Source organism: Oryx dammah, unplaced genomic scaffold (genome assembly GCF_014754425.2).
Source record: "Oryx dammah isolate SB20612 unplaced genomic scaffold, SCBI_Odam_1.1 HiC_scaffold_29, whole genome shotgun sequence".
NCBI classification, from domain to species: domain Eukaryota; kingdom Metazoa; phylum Chordata; class Mammalia; order Artiodactyla; family Bovidae; genus Oryx; species Oryx dammah.
Genome location: NW_024070213.1, coordinates 21,473,905 through 21,483,848, shown reverse-complemented (window position 1 = coordinate 21,483,848; position 9,944 = coordinate 21,473,905). Strand labels below are relative to the sequence as shown.

The 9,944-nt window shown below is 43.8% G+C and overlaps 1 protein-coding gene and 1 long non-coding RNA gene across 2 annotated transcripts in view; both read left to right on the top strand.

Annotated features, from left to right (window-relative positions):
- Positions 1-7,185: 7,185 nt before the first annotated feature.
- On the top strand, positions 7,186-7,977 carry LOC120858863. Its single transcript, XR_005719958.1, has 2 exons — positions 7,186-7,380; positions 7,529-7,977. It is a non-coding gene; the product is annotated as an uncharacterized LOC120858863 (long non-coding RNA).
- A 1,316-nt stretch (positions 7,978-9,293) lies between these two features.
- DUSP16 (dual specificity phosphatase 16) overlaps positions 9,294-9,944 on the top strand; it is an 89,512-nt gene continuing 88,861 nt past the window's right edge. Inside the window, exon 1 of the mRNA XM_040235204.1 lies at positions 9,294-9,743. The gene's annotated coding sequence lies outside the window, so the exon portion shown is untranslated. The remainder of the gene's footprint in view (positions 9,744-9,944) is intronic.

The following is a 9,944-nucleotide window of genomic DNA, read 5'->3' as shown; positions in this document are numbered from 1 at the left end:
GTTCTTACAGAGATTGCTAATTAGTCAAGGTCATTTCTCTAATAAATGGAGGCCATGGGGAGAGGGGCAGATAATACTTTGCAGTGGGTATCCACTCTTTATAGCTCCGCTTCTTATAAATATAATCTTCCTAGAACGTACCTGTTGTCAAAAACATCACTGGGCAGTGGTGGCTACTTGCTGAATATTTTTGATTCACTGTCCACCATGAACCTAAATTTCACATGTCTAGATTACACCTCAACCCCACCTCCCCCACCTCAATCAGACTCCACCCTGACTTTCCTATTTCTTTTAAGGGTTTCATCATTAACCCAGTCAGCTAGATTCAACAGCTATAAAAACAATAACAGCTAACCCTTACTGGGAATACATTCCAGTGATTGTGCTAAGCATTTTAGATGTCATCCACTGAGTCCTCCCAACAATCCTATGAGGAAGGTACAATTGTTAACCCTATTTCACAGACAAGGAAATTGAAGTTTATATAAATTGCCCAAGGTGACACCTTACCATCATCTTTAATGACTTATCTTCTTCACCCTTCAGAGCTCATGAGTCACCAAGTCCTCTTAATCCTCCCTCTGAACTATTTCTTGTATTTGTTGCTTGCTTTCCACGTCCATCGCCCCGGTACCAGCCTTGGCTCTTTTTTGACTTACCTCTGACTTGTCACTATAGCTCAATATGGTCTCTCTTGTTCTATAGTCCCCTTGCTTAGATCTTTCTAATATGCTTTGATCAGATTAAGCCACCTAAAATCCAACTTTTATCCCATCCATTTCTCAGTTCAAACTTTTAAACTGGAGAGGATACATCCAAATATTCCCAAAGGTTATCCTTGGACAGTGTGATGGTGGCAATATTTTTTTGAAAAATTAAATAACTTCATTGTATTAAAGTTAAAAGAAAAAAATGGTTAAAACCTATAGGTTGAAATCATAGGGCAAGATACATAATAAAGATAAACAAACATTGTGCCCTTTAAGTGTGTAGGTCAGACTTCATTTGTTCCAGCATTGAAGACTTCTCACTGATCATCTGACCATTCCAAATACATAATTCCATTTTTTTACAAGGCAAATCTTTGTATTTAAAAAAGTTACTGAAACCTACTTACTGTTCCCATAGTTTATAAATTTCATTTCTACTGGCAAAACAACAAATGGATATGGTAAAAGAAAAGCTGAATCAAAATACCAACAAAGGATATAACAATAAAAAACTGTCTGAGACTAAATGACAAGAATGAGATGTTTATAAAAATTAACTAGTACAATGACTGGGCTGAGCAGGCGCTCAGTAAATATTTGTTACCAATCCCTGGTAAAGGGAGCAAATGAGTACTCCGTAACTAGTTATTTTAAGATGAGTTAACTAGTTCAATAACCAAGGAGCAGTGAAAGGCACTTCAGATTATTACTTATATATATTTGCAACTCATCTTCTTTATTAAGTGGCAATCTGTGTCATAACTTATAATGCCATTATAAGCTTTGAGGGAAGTTTTTCAAGGAATCAGAGACCTTTAATGCTTTGCTTTTCAAAAGAAAATTATGATATTTGTATTGTTGTTAATAATGAAAAGTGAGAAATCTAACAACTTGTGCGTGCATGCGTGTCCAGTCACGTCTGACTCTTTGTGACTCCACAGACAGTAGCCTGCCAGCCTCCTCTGTCCATGGGATTTTCCAGGCACGAATACTGGAGTGGGTTGTCATTTCCTCCAGCAGGGGATCTTCCCAACCCAGGGATCGAACTTGACTCTTCTGTCTCCTGCACTGGCAAGCAGATTCTTCACCACTGCGCCACCTGGGAAGCCCAACATAGTGGACCTCAGAATATTTTAGCATTCTATATAGTAAAAAGAAAAAAGCTTACAAAATGCTAAAATTGTATGTCAACATGTTGAGTAGTGTTTGCTCAAGTTCCATACTTGAAGTAAAATCTTAAGGATCAAACTCTCCAAATGTTAAGGCATAATGTGACCCAAGCCACAGCAGTGAATATATTTTTCTATGTCAGTTAAACGGTTCTCAGTTAAATGTCAACTCCCCCCCACACAAAAAAAACAAAAACCCCAACAACAACAACTTTTGTCTCTCTCCCAAGCATAGCCATTGAATAAGGTGATTTACCTTTTCTTTTTTACCCTTTTTTTGTAATCGACAGACTTTTATTTTATTATATTGCTTTATAATAGAAAATAAGGCCAATAAAGCATAATTTTGACTCTTGAGAGTCCCTTGAACAGCAAAGAGATCAAACCAGTTAATCTTAAAGGAAATCAACCTTGAATACTCATTGGAAGGACTGATGCTGAAGCTGAAGCTCCAAGATTTTGGCCACCTGATGTGAACAACCAACTCATTGGAAAAGACCCTGATACTGGGAAAGATTGAGGGTATGAGGAGAATGGGGTGACAGAGGATGAGATGGTTGGATGGCATCACTGATTCAATGGACATGAGCTTTGGCAAACTCCAGGAGATGGTGAGGGACAGGGAAGCCTGGTGTGTTCCAGTCCATGGGGTTGCAAAGAGTCAGACATGACTAGGCAACCGAACAGCAACAACGAAGCAAAATTTTAGAAAAGGAACCAAATTATTGATCAAAAGCTAATTTTTTTGAAAGAGGCCCTGTTGTAATCTGGCCCCCAAATGCTTTCCAGGCTTATTATTTATGTACTGTTGAATACAAATGTTCTGCTTCAGTTAAACTATTTTAAACACCTTTTCCCTGCTGTGTCTCCAACTGTGTGTTTTCTCTTCCTGGAACGGGCTTCCCCTTCTCTTTTAATATCCCAGTTAACACTATTGTTCAAGATCTAAGTCTGTTCAATGTGCAGCCTTTCCTAAAAAGGAAGGAGTCAGTCTGTAGTGAGTATCTGCCCTGTGGATTATGCACTGTGCTTGGTGTCTTCCTTGGTATTCATTTGACCCTCACAACAGCTCTGGAGAGTTGGTATGAATAACAGATGATACCTGAATAAGCGAGTTTTAGATGGGTTTTTCCATTTTCCAAGTAAGCGAGCGTAGGTCTCAATGTACTCCCTGGTTTTCTGGACTAAAAAATGACAATGTTCAAATAATTTATTATTACAAATGTAAGCAATACCTTTAGGAACAGTCTTTAGTAATTGAACCCCTTGTTCAACAGTGGTTGAATAGCAAGATAGAATATTCTGCTTCCGTTGTCATGTCCAACTCTTTTGTGACCCCACGGACTGCAGCCCACCAGACTCCTCTATCCAGGGGACTTCCCAGGCAAGAATACCGGAGTAGGTTGCCATTTCCTCCTCCAGGGGATCTTCCCCACCCAGGGGTCAAATCCACGTCTCCTGTGTCTCCCATGTTGGTAGGCAGATTCTTTGTCACTGAGCCACCTGGGAAGCCCAAGGATATTCTGATTAAATAGCCAAATACTATTTTGATTAAAAAGTATTTTTAAAAATTTGTGTAAAGCCAGAGTTTAATGTATTGAAGAAAAAGGTCTAGTTCTCTTTAGATCACTGAGTTTTAGGACCATCTCAAATCACGACTATAAAGAAACTAAAAATTAAATGGAATGTGAAAATAAACTAGTATCACCATGTTAATCCAATATGGAAACAACCAGCTCCTTTGTACAAAGTATATACTTGGTTTTTAACCCTCATAACAACAGTGGAGGAAATTGAGGAGGTCAGTAGGATCTTTGTGGGATTGAAATGTTCTCCATCTGCCTGAAGCTGGGTAGGAGGCTTTTCACTTCCTTTTAGCAGTTTCTATTGTCTAAGAATGCACCGCTAGTTAGGAACGAAACTGGGATTAGAAGTTTCTGAAATGATAATTTCTATTTCACTGTTTCCACTTCCTTCCTTCCTTCTCTTTCCCTGGTGAACTCACTGCCATCTTGCCTCTGCGAGATCGTCTTTGGTGAAACCATCCTCTTCAAAGTCACTTATTTGCTAAGTCAAAGGAAGACTTTTTTTTAACCGTATCTTTTTAAACTATTAACTCACTAGAAACACACTCTTTCCTTTCTTGAGATGCTCTCTTCTTAGCTTTCTGTAACAGCCACACCCACTGCTTTTCTTTCTACTTTTCTGCGTCTCTACACTCTTGACTCAATCCTGGGATTACTCATTTTAAAAATCCTTGCCAAATTGATAAATGAAAAATCATCCAGTCTTTGTAACTTGCTGTGTCTGTTTACATATCTGCTACACAAAGATCAGATATACACTGATAACAGTGTTGTTGCTATTTGTTGGTTAGATGTCTTAATTTGACGTTGAGGTTTTTCATCTCTTTCAGAGCTGGGACTGTATGATTTTGAACTCCTTTACCTCCCTCCTTTCTACCATTTCCTTAAGAATGAGCAGGTATTGGGTTGGCCAAACAGTTCACTCAGGTTTTTCTGTAGTCTCTTGTTTAATTTAATTGAGTGAGATTGAAAACTTAATTCCCACTAGACTTTTTTAAGTATGATATGTGGTCCAGATTTTTCTGATGTGGAGCACAGAGCTCTGTACTGAATGAAAGTAAACCTGTTTCTAATCCCAGTTTCATCCCTAACTAGCTGTGCATTCTTGGGCAAGCCACTTAACCTCTCTGGACCTTCGATTTCTTATATATAAAGTGAGTGGGATGGTATCAGGTAATGACCTAGGTATCTACTAGCTTTCATATCACATAGGTACAATTTTCTTCCCAGAACTTCCTTCAGAGGCAAACTCAGAATATTCTCTCCTAATTCTGACAGAATTGTGTCTCCTCCAACATAATATCACCTCTTTGAGGCAGAACCTGCTTCCTTCCAGAACTATAATTCGTTTGTGCGGGGCAACGAGCCCTAGGACAATAGCAGCAGCTACTGTTCAAAAAGACACAGCCAAGACTTAAAGGTAAAGTAGGTCTTATTTAAATGTATGCTGATAAAACGCTTTGGAAATCTGTTGAAAGTTAGAGACCACAGGAAAACATACATAAACATATCGTACACAATTTTAGGGGGCTCCTAGACCTTCTGAGGACTTCCCTAGTGGCTCAGACGGTAAAGTGTCTGTCTACACTGCAGGAAACCTGGGTTCGATCCCTGGGTTGGGAAGATCCGCTGGAGAAGGAAATGGCAATCCACTCCAGTACTATTGCCTGGAAAATTCCATGGACAGAGGAGCTTAGTAGGCTATAGTCTATGGGGTCGCAAAGAGTCGGAAGTCCATCTATGTACTCCGTAAGAATCCATGAACCCTAAGCTAAGAATATTTGATTTGGGAACATTAAAGGGATCCCTGCAGATTAACAAAACTATCAAAAATGCTTACTTCCCATTGGAAAAGGGAGCTGTAAAATGAAAAAAATATGTGCAGAATATTATTGAAACTCTTTGCAAAACTAAACTATTATGCTTACTTGTAAATATCTTCTTCATAAATCAGGTCCTGTGCTAACCTGCTTAAATCTCCCACAGCAGAATGCAAATTCCTTTCTGTGCATTATAAAGGCCTGTATGGTCTGGGTCCTAGTTTTGTACTTTTGAGCTCCACTGGCTTCCCTTATGCTCTGGAAACATTACCAGCTCTCTACAAGTCACACTGTTTTTGCTGAACAGTCTCAGAGTGACCTGCTGCCTCTGCTCAGACCACATCCCTGGTGGCCATCCTTCAGGCTTCAAGTGTCCCCTCTTCCTAAATGCCTCTCCCAATTACCTTCAACCCCTCTTCAACATGCGCTATCACAACACCCAATTTCTCCTGTAGAACTGATCTTGTTACAGCCCTGGCTGTTTTTGTCTTCTTTTCCCATTAGAATGTTAGTTCCTTGAGAGATGGGACCTTGCCTCTCTCGTATTTATTCCCAGAGCCAGGGACAGATTAAAACCTTCACGGGGTGCTCCTCTTCCATCTTTAATTCTAGCTAAAATATTTGGTACACCTCCCTCATGTTAAACTCTAACTAGAACCAGTACTAAACTATACATTTACATGTACTGCAACAAAGACAGCTTCTTCCCAAATGATCTGATTCTAAGACCTCAGAGCCTCTGCTTTGCTAGTGTCCTAAGTACATGAGACCTTTGCCTGCCTTTGGGAAATCGAGCACTCACTCAATCCTTTAAACATACTGGATGCAGTTTTAGGTTAAGTTGGCTATGCCTACCAAAAACACCTTGCTGGGATTCTGATAGAAACTGTGTGAAATCTATAAGTCAATTGTGGAAGAACTGACATATTTACTCTATTGGGTCTTCCAAGCCATGAATATAGCAAGTCACTCCAATTATTTAGGTCTTCTTTAATGTCGTTCATCAGTATTTTATAATTTTCAGCATACAGATCCTGCACATGGTTTGTTAGATTTAAACCTAAATAGTTCACATTCTTTGGAGCAATTGTAAATGGTACTATTTAAAATATCTTTGTTGTTGGTATGCATAGAAGCTCTCTCAGTAGAACAGAAGGCACATACTCTTTAGTGAAGTAAACTTGTTCAGTATTTATTTGCTGGACTAGTAACAAGCTATGTATTGAACCATTCATGTACCTCTTTAACGTGCTTCTACATTTCAAATTTGGCCTAATTCTTAATTGCTACACCCCAGTCCCTACTATTATTAGAGGGGTCTACTCATCCCTCACCTGAATACCCTTTATGCAATCCATCTCCTTGTCTGCTCCACCATTTCCTATCTATAGCAGTCCCTCTGCTGAACCCTCTTACACCAAACTAAATCCTAACGATCCTTCAAGCATGAAGTCAAAGAGCTTCAGAAGATGCTTTCCCTGACAACCCAGCCAACATCACTCTTTTTCTCTGCTGGACTCTACTTTTTTTTTTTTTTTAACTTAAAAATTTTTATTATTTATTTTAATTTGAGGATAATATCTTTACAATATTGTGGTGGTTTTTTTTGCCATACAACGACATGAAGAGTTCACTGGACTCTAAACCAATATTGTATGCCACTCAATCATTATTTTGCCATACAATGACATGAAGAGTTCACTGGACTTTTTAAACCAATATTGTATGCCACTCAATCATTAACTTGGTTTTTAATTGGTTTTAATTTGTGTTGTTTCCCTAATTAGATGTATAGAGTGGGAGACTCCCATAATAGCACACACATGGAAGGTGCTCCAATTTAATTGCGTCAATGAAGAAAGAGGCAGAGAGGTTTCAAGATGTGTCAGAATAAGGCGACTGAGCTGCAGCATGTAAAGAGGTCTTTCATCCAGGCAGGATCCATCTTTTCATCCAATAGATCCAGGATCTAGTCTAGGACAAGGATTCTCTTTCTTTTCCTTCCTTCTTCCGAATCTCAGCTCCTCAGCTAAGCAGACTGGAGATGCAGACCCTCTCCAACGCTCTCTTCGGTAACTTCTGAAAACAGCAGGTCTATAGGCAGTCGATGGACACGAGTCTGGGTGAACTCCAGGAGATGGTGATGGACAGGGAGGTCTGGCGCGCTGCGATTCATGGGGTCGCAAAGAGTCGGACACGACTGAGCGACTGAATTGAACTGAACTGAACTGAACTGATAGGCAGTCGAATTTTAGGTTTCGCGTAAGAGCGTAGGTAGTAATAACTTTGGAGATGCAGTAACATCCCCCGGCCACCAGAGGACAGCGTGCCGCGGAAGAGATCGTCTCGCCCCTGCAGAAGGCTTAACGAGGTCAAAGGCAGAGGCAGAAAGTCGGCTCTGCATCTATGGCCTTCAGCTTCTTTAACTGCCTCAAGGGCTCCCTCGCGCTCCGCTCTCTAGATGGACTCCTTTTCCTCTTAAAAAAGATGGGCCGGAAGTTCCTAGAGGCTTACTCTGATACTGACCTTAAATGATTATAGAAACGAATGGGCTTTAGCTGTAGGATTTAAAGGCAAAAAATAAGTATAGACAAGTTCACTTTTCTAACAATCCTCACCGCCCCCCACCCCCCAAACATGCTTCTCAGTTATTTTGGCAATCACAAAACAAAACAAAACAAAACAAAAACCCACAGAAAACAAGACGACAAAAAGCCTCAGGCAATGTCCAAACGGACGTTTCCCAACAAAGATGTCTTCGGGGAACCAACGTCCCAAATCTAGTTCATTGCAAATGGAATATTTTATTCCTACACACAAATTCTGGCTCATGAAGCAGTCCACTCGGAGTGTGCTTTTCCGTCATTAATCACATCTCTGTTATGTGATATCCACGTGAGTACTTCTCAGTAGAAGCAGCTTCATGCTCAAATGCTCAAAGAACACTGGAATAAAGCTCCGATTGTCCTACTCGGTGATTCCAAGTCTTGGTGTGTCACCAGCTCAGGTCTCTATTTCCCAAAGTGTGTAATGCCGTTTCAAAACAAAGCTATTTCAATCCAAATTTTAAAATGCACGAAGTGTGTAAAGTAAAATCAACGGGGGTCTTGCACCTCCCAAAATGTGAACCTCTGGTCTGACTTACAGACGATTCTGTGCTGCCCAGGCACAGGACACACGACACACAGTGCTTGAAAAGGACACACTTTTCAAGAGCATATTAGGCTACTCGTGCTCGTTACATTTACAGATGTAAATAGAAATAAGTAAATAGAAGCACATAAAATCATAAATGTTAGGAGCATTCTGGTGGGGGCTTTCTATGACAAACAGAGGGAGAGCTGACTGCTTGACCACCTGAGCGTGATTTTTCTTAAATTACCTGTAACTTCTCTCTCCTAGAGCCCGCAGTGCCCCTGCATTTTGGACTCGTCACTTTTAAAAGATTGTAATTCTCTCAAATCATTGTTTGCGTTTCTGCACCCTGGGGAGGCAGCTGGAAACAGCCCAAAGAGGAGGAAAAGGCTCTGCGCCTCGCTGGGGCGGGAACCCTGAAATACCTGTTGGGGCGCAGCCCTACGCGGCCGAGACCCGGCCCGAGGGTCGGGGATCGGGGGCCCCGGGGGCAGCCGGCGCGAGGGCGCGGAAGGAGGAGGCCGCGGGGCCGCCTCCCCCGGCCACCCGGCTCCTCCCAGCGGCGCCCGCGGAACCTGCCCCGGAGTCGCCGGGCCCCGGAACGGAACGTGACCCGACCCCTCCCCGAGCGGCCGCGACCAGGCGCCGAGCCGCGCTCCGGGTTCGGGCGGGCGCGCGGCCCCGCCCGTCGCCCACCGCCCTGCCCTAGCCTGTCTCCTCCTTTCCCCGGGGCTCCGCTGAGTTCATTCACTGGGATTGGTTTCAAGTGACGCCATCTCTTTATTTTTAAACCAATGACCTCATCCGCGCTTGAAGTTTCCTGACCAGCGACTCTTTCTCTTTCCCCCCAACCCCCCACCCCACCCCACCCCCCGCCTTTCCCCGTCTTTCTGGGTATCTCTGTTTGGGGCGGGGGGGCTCTGATCAGTTTTCCAAACAACTATCATCACCTCTCCCGACCCCCTCCGCGTCCCCCCCCACCTCCCCAGGTTCCTCGCCCCTTTCAACAGTGTTTTTGCAAGGCTGATCGGGGGGTTGGTGGGGGGGGGGAGAGAAAGAGTGAAGAAAAGTTGCAAACGTCTCCTCGCTTCCTAAGCCTCCCGCCCCCACCCGCCCCTCCGAGCAGAAGATAACATAGTGAAGAGGCGGCGGAGGAGAGCGCGACGGGACGGACGCGGGCGGGAGCGCAACAAGCCCTCCCGGCTCCGCCGCGGCGCCGTGCGGGTCCGGGAGGCGAGGGGGCCCCGCGGGGAGATGCCGTGACAACTTTCGTTTCCCCCCCACCCCCGCGAGGGAGCCTCGAGGTCTGCGGCCCCGAAAGTAAGTGGGCGCGCGGACGGCGGGGCGGGTGGGCGCGGGGCCGGGCTCCCGCCGCGCCGGCAGCATGGACGCCGGTCCGCGCGTCCCGCCGGCGCTGCCCTCCGGGCGGCCGGGCCCGGGGTCGAGGGCGGGGTGGGGGCGATTGCGGCCCCGAGGGGCGAGCGCGTGGGAAGCGGAGGCGCGAGGGGTGTGTGTGTGGTG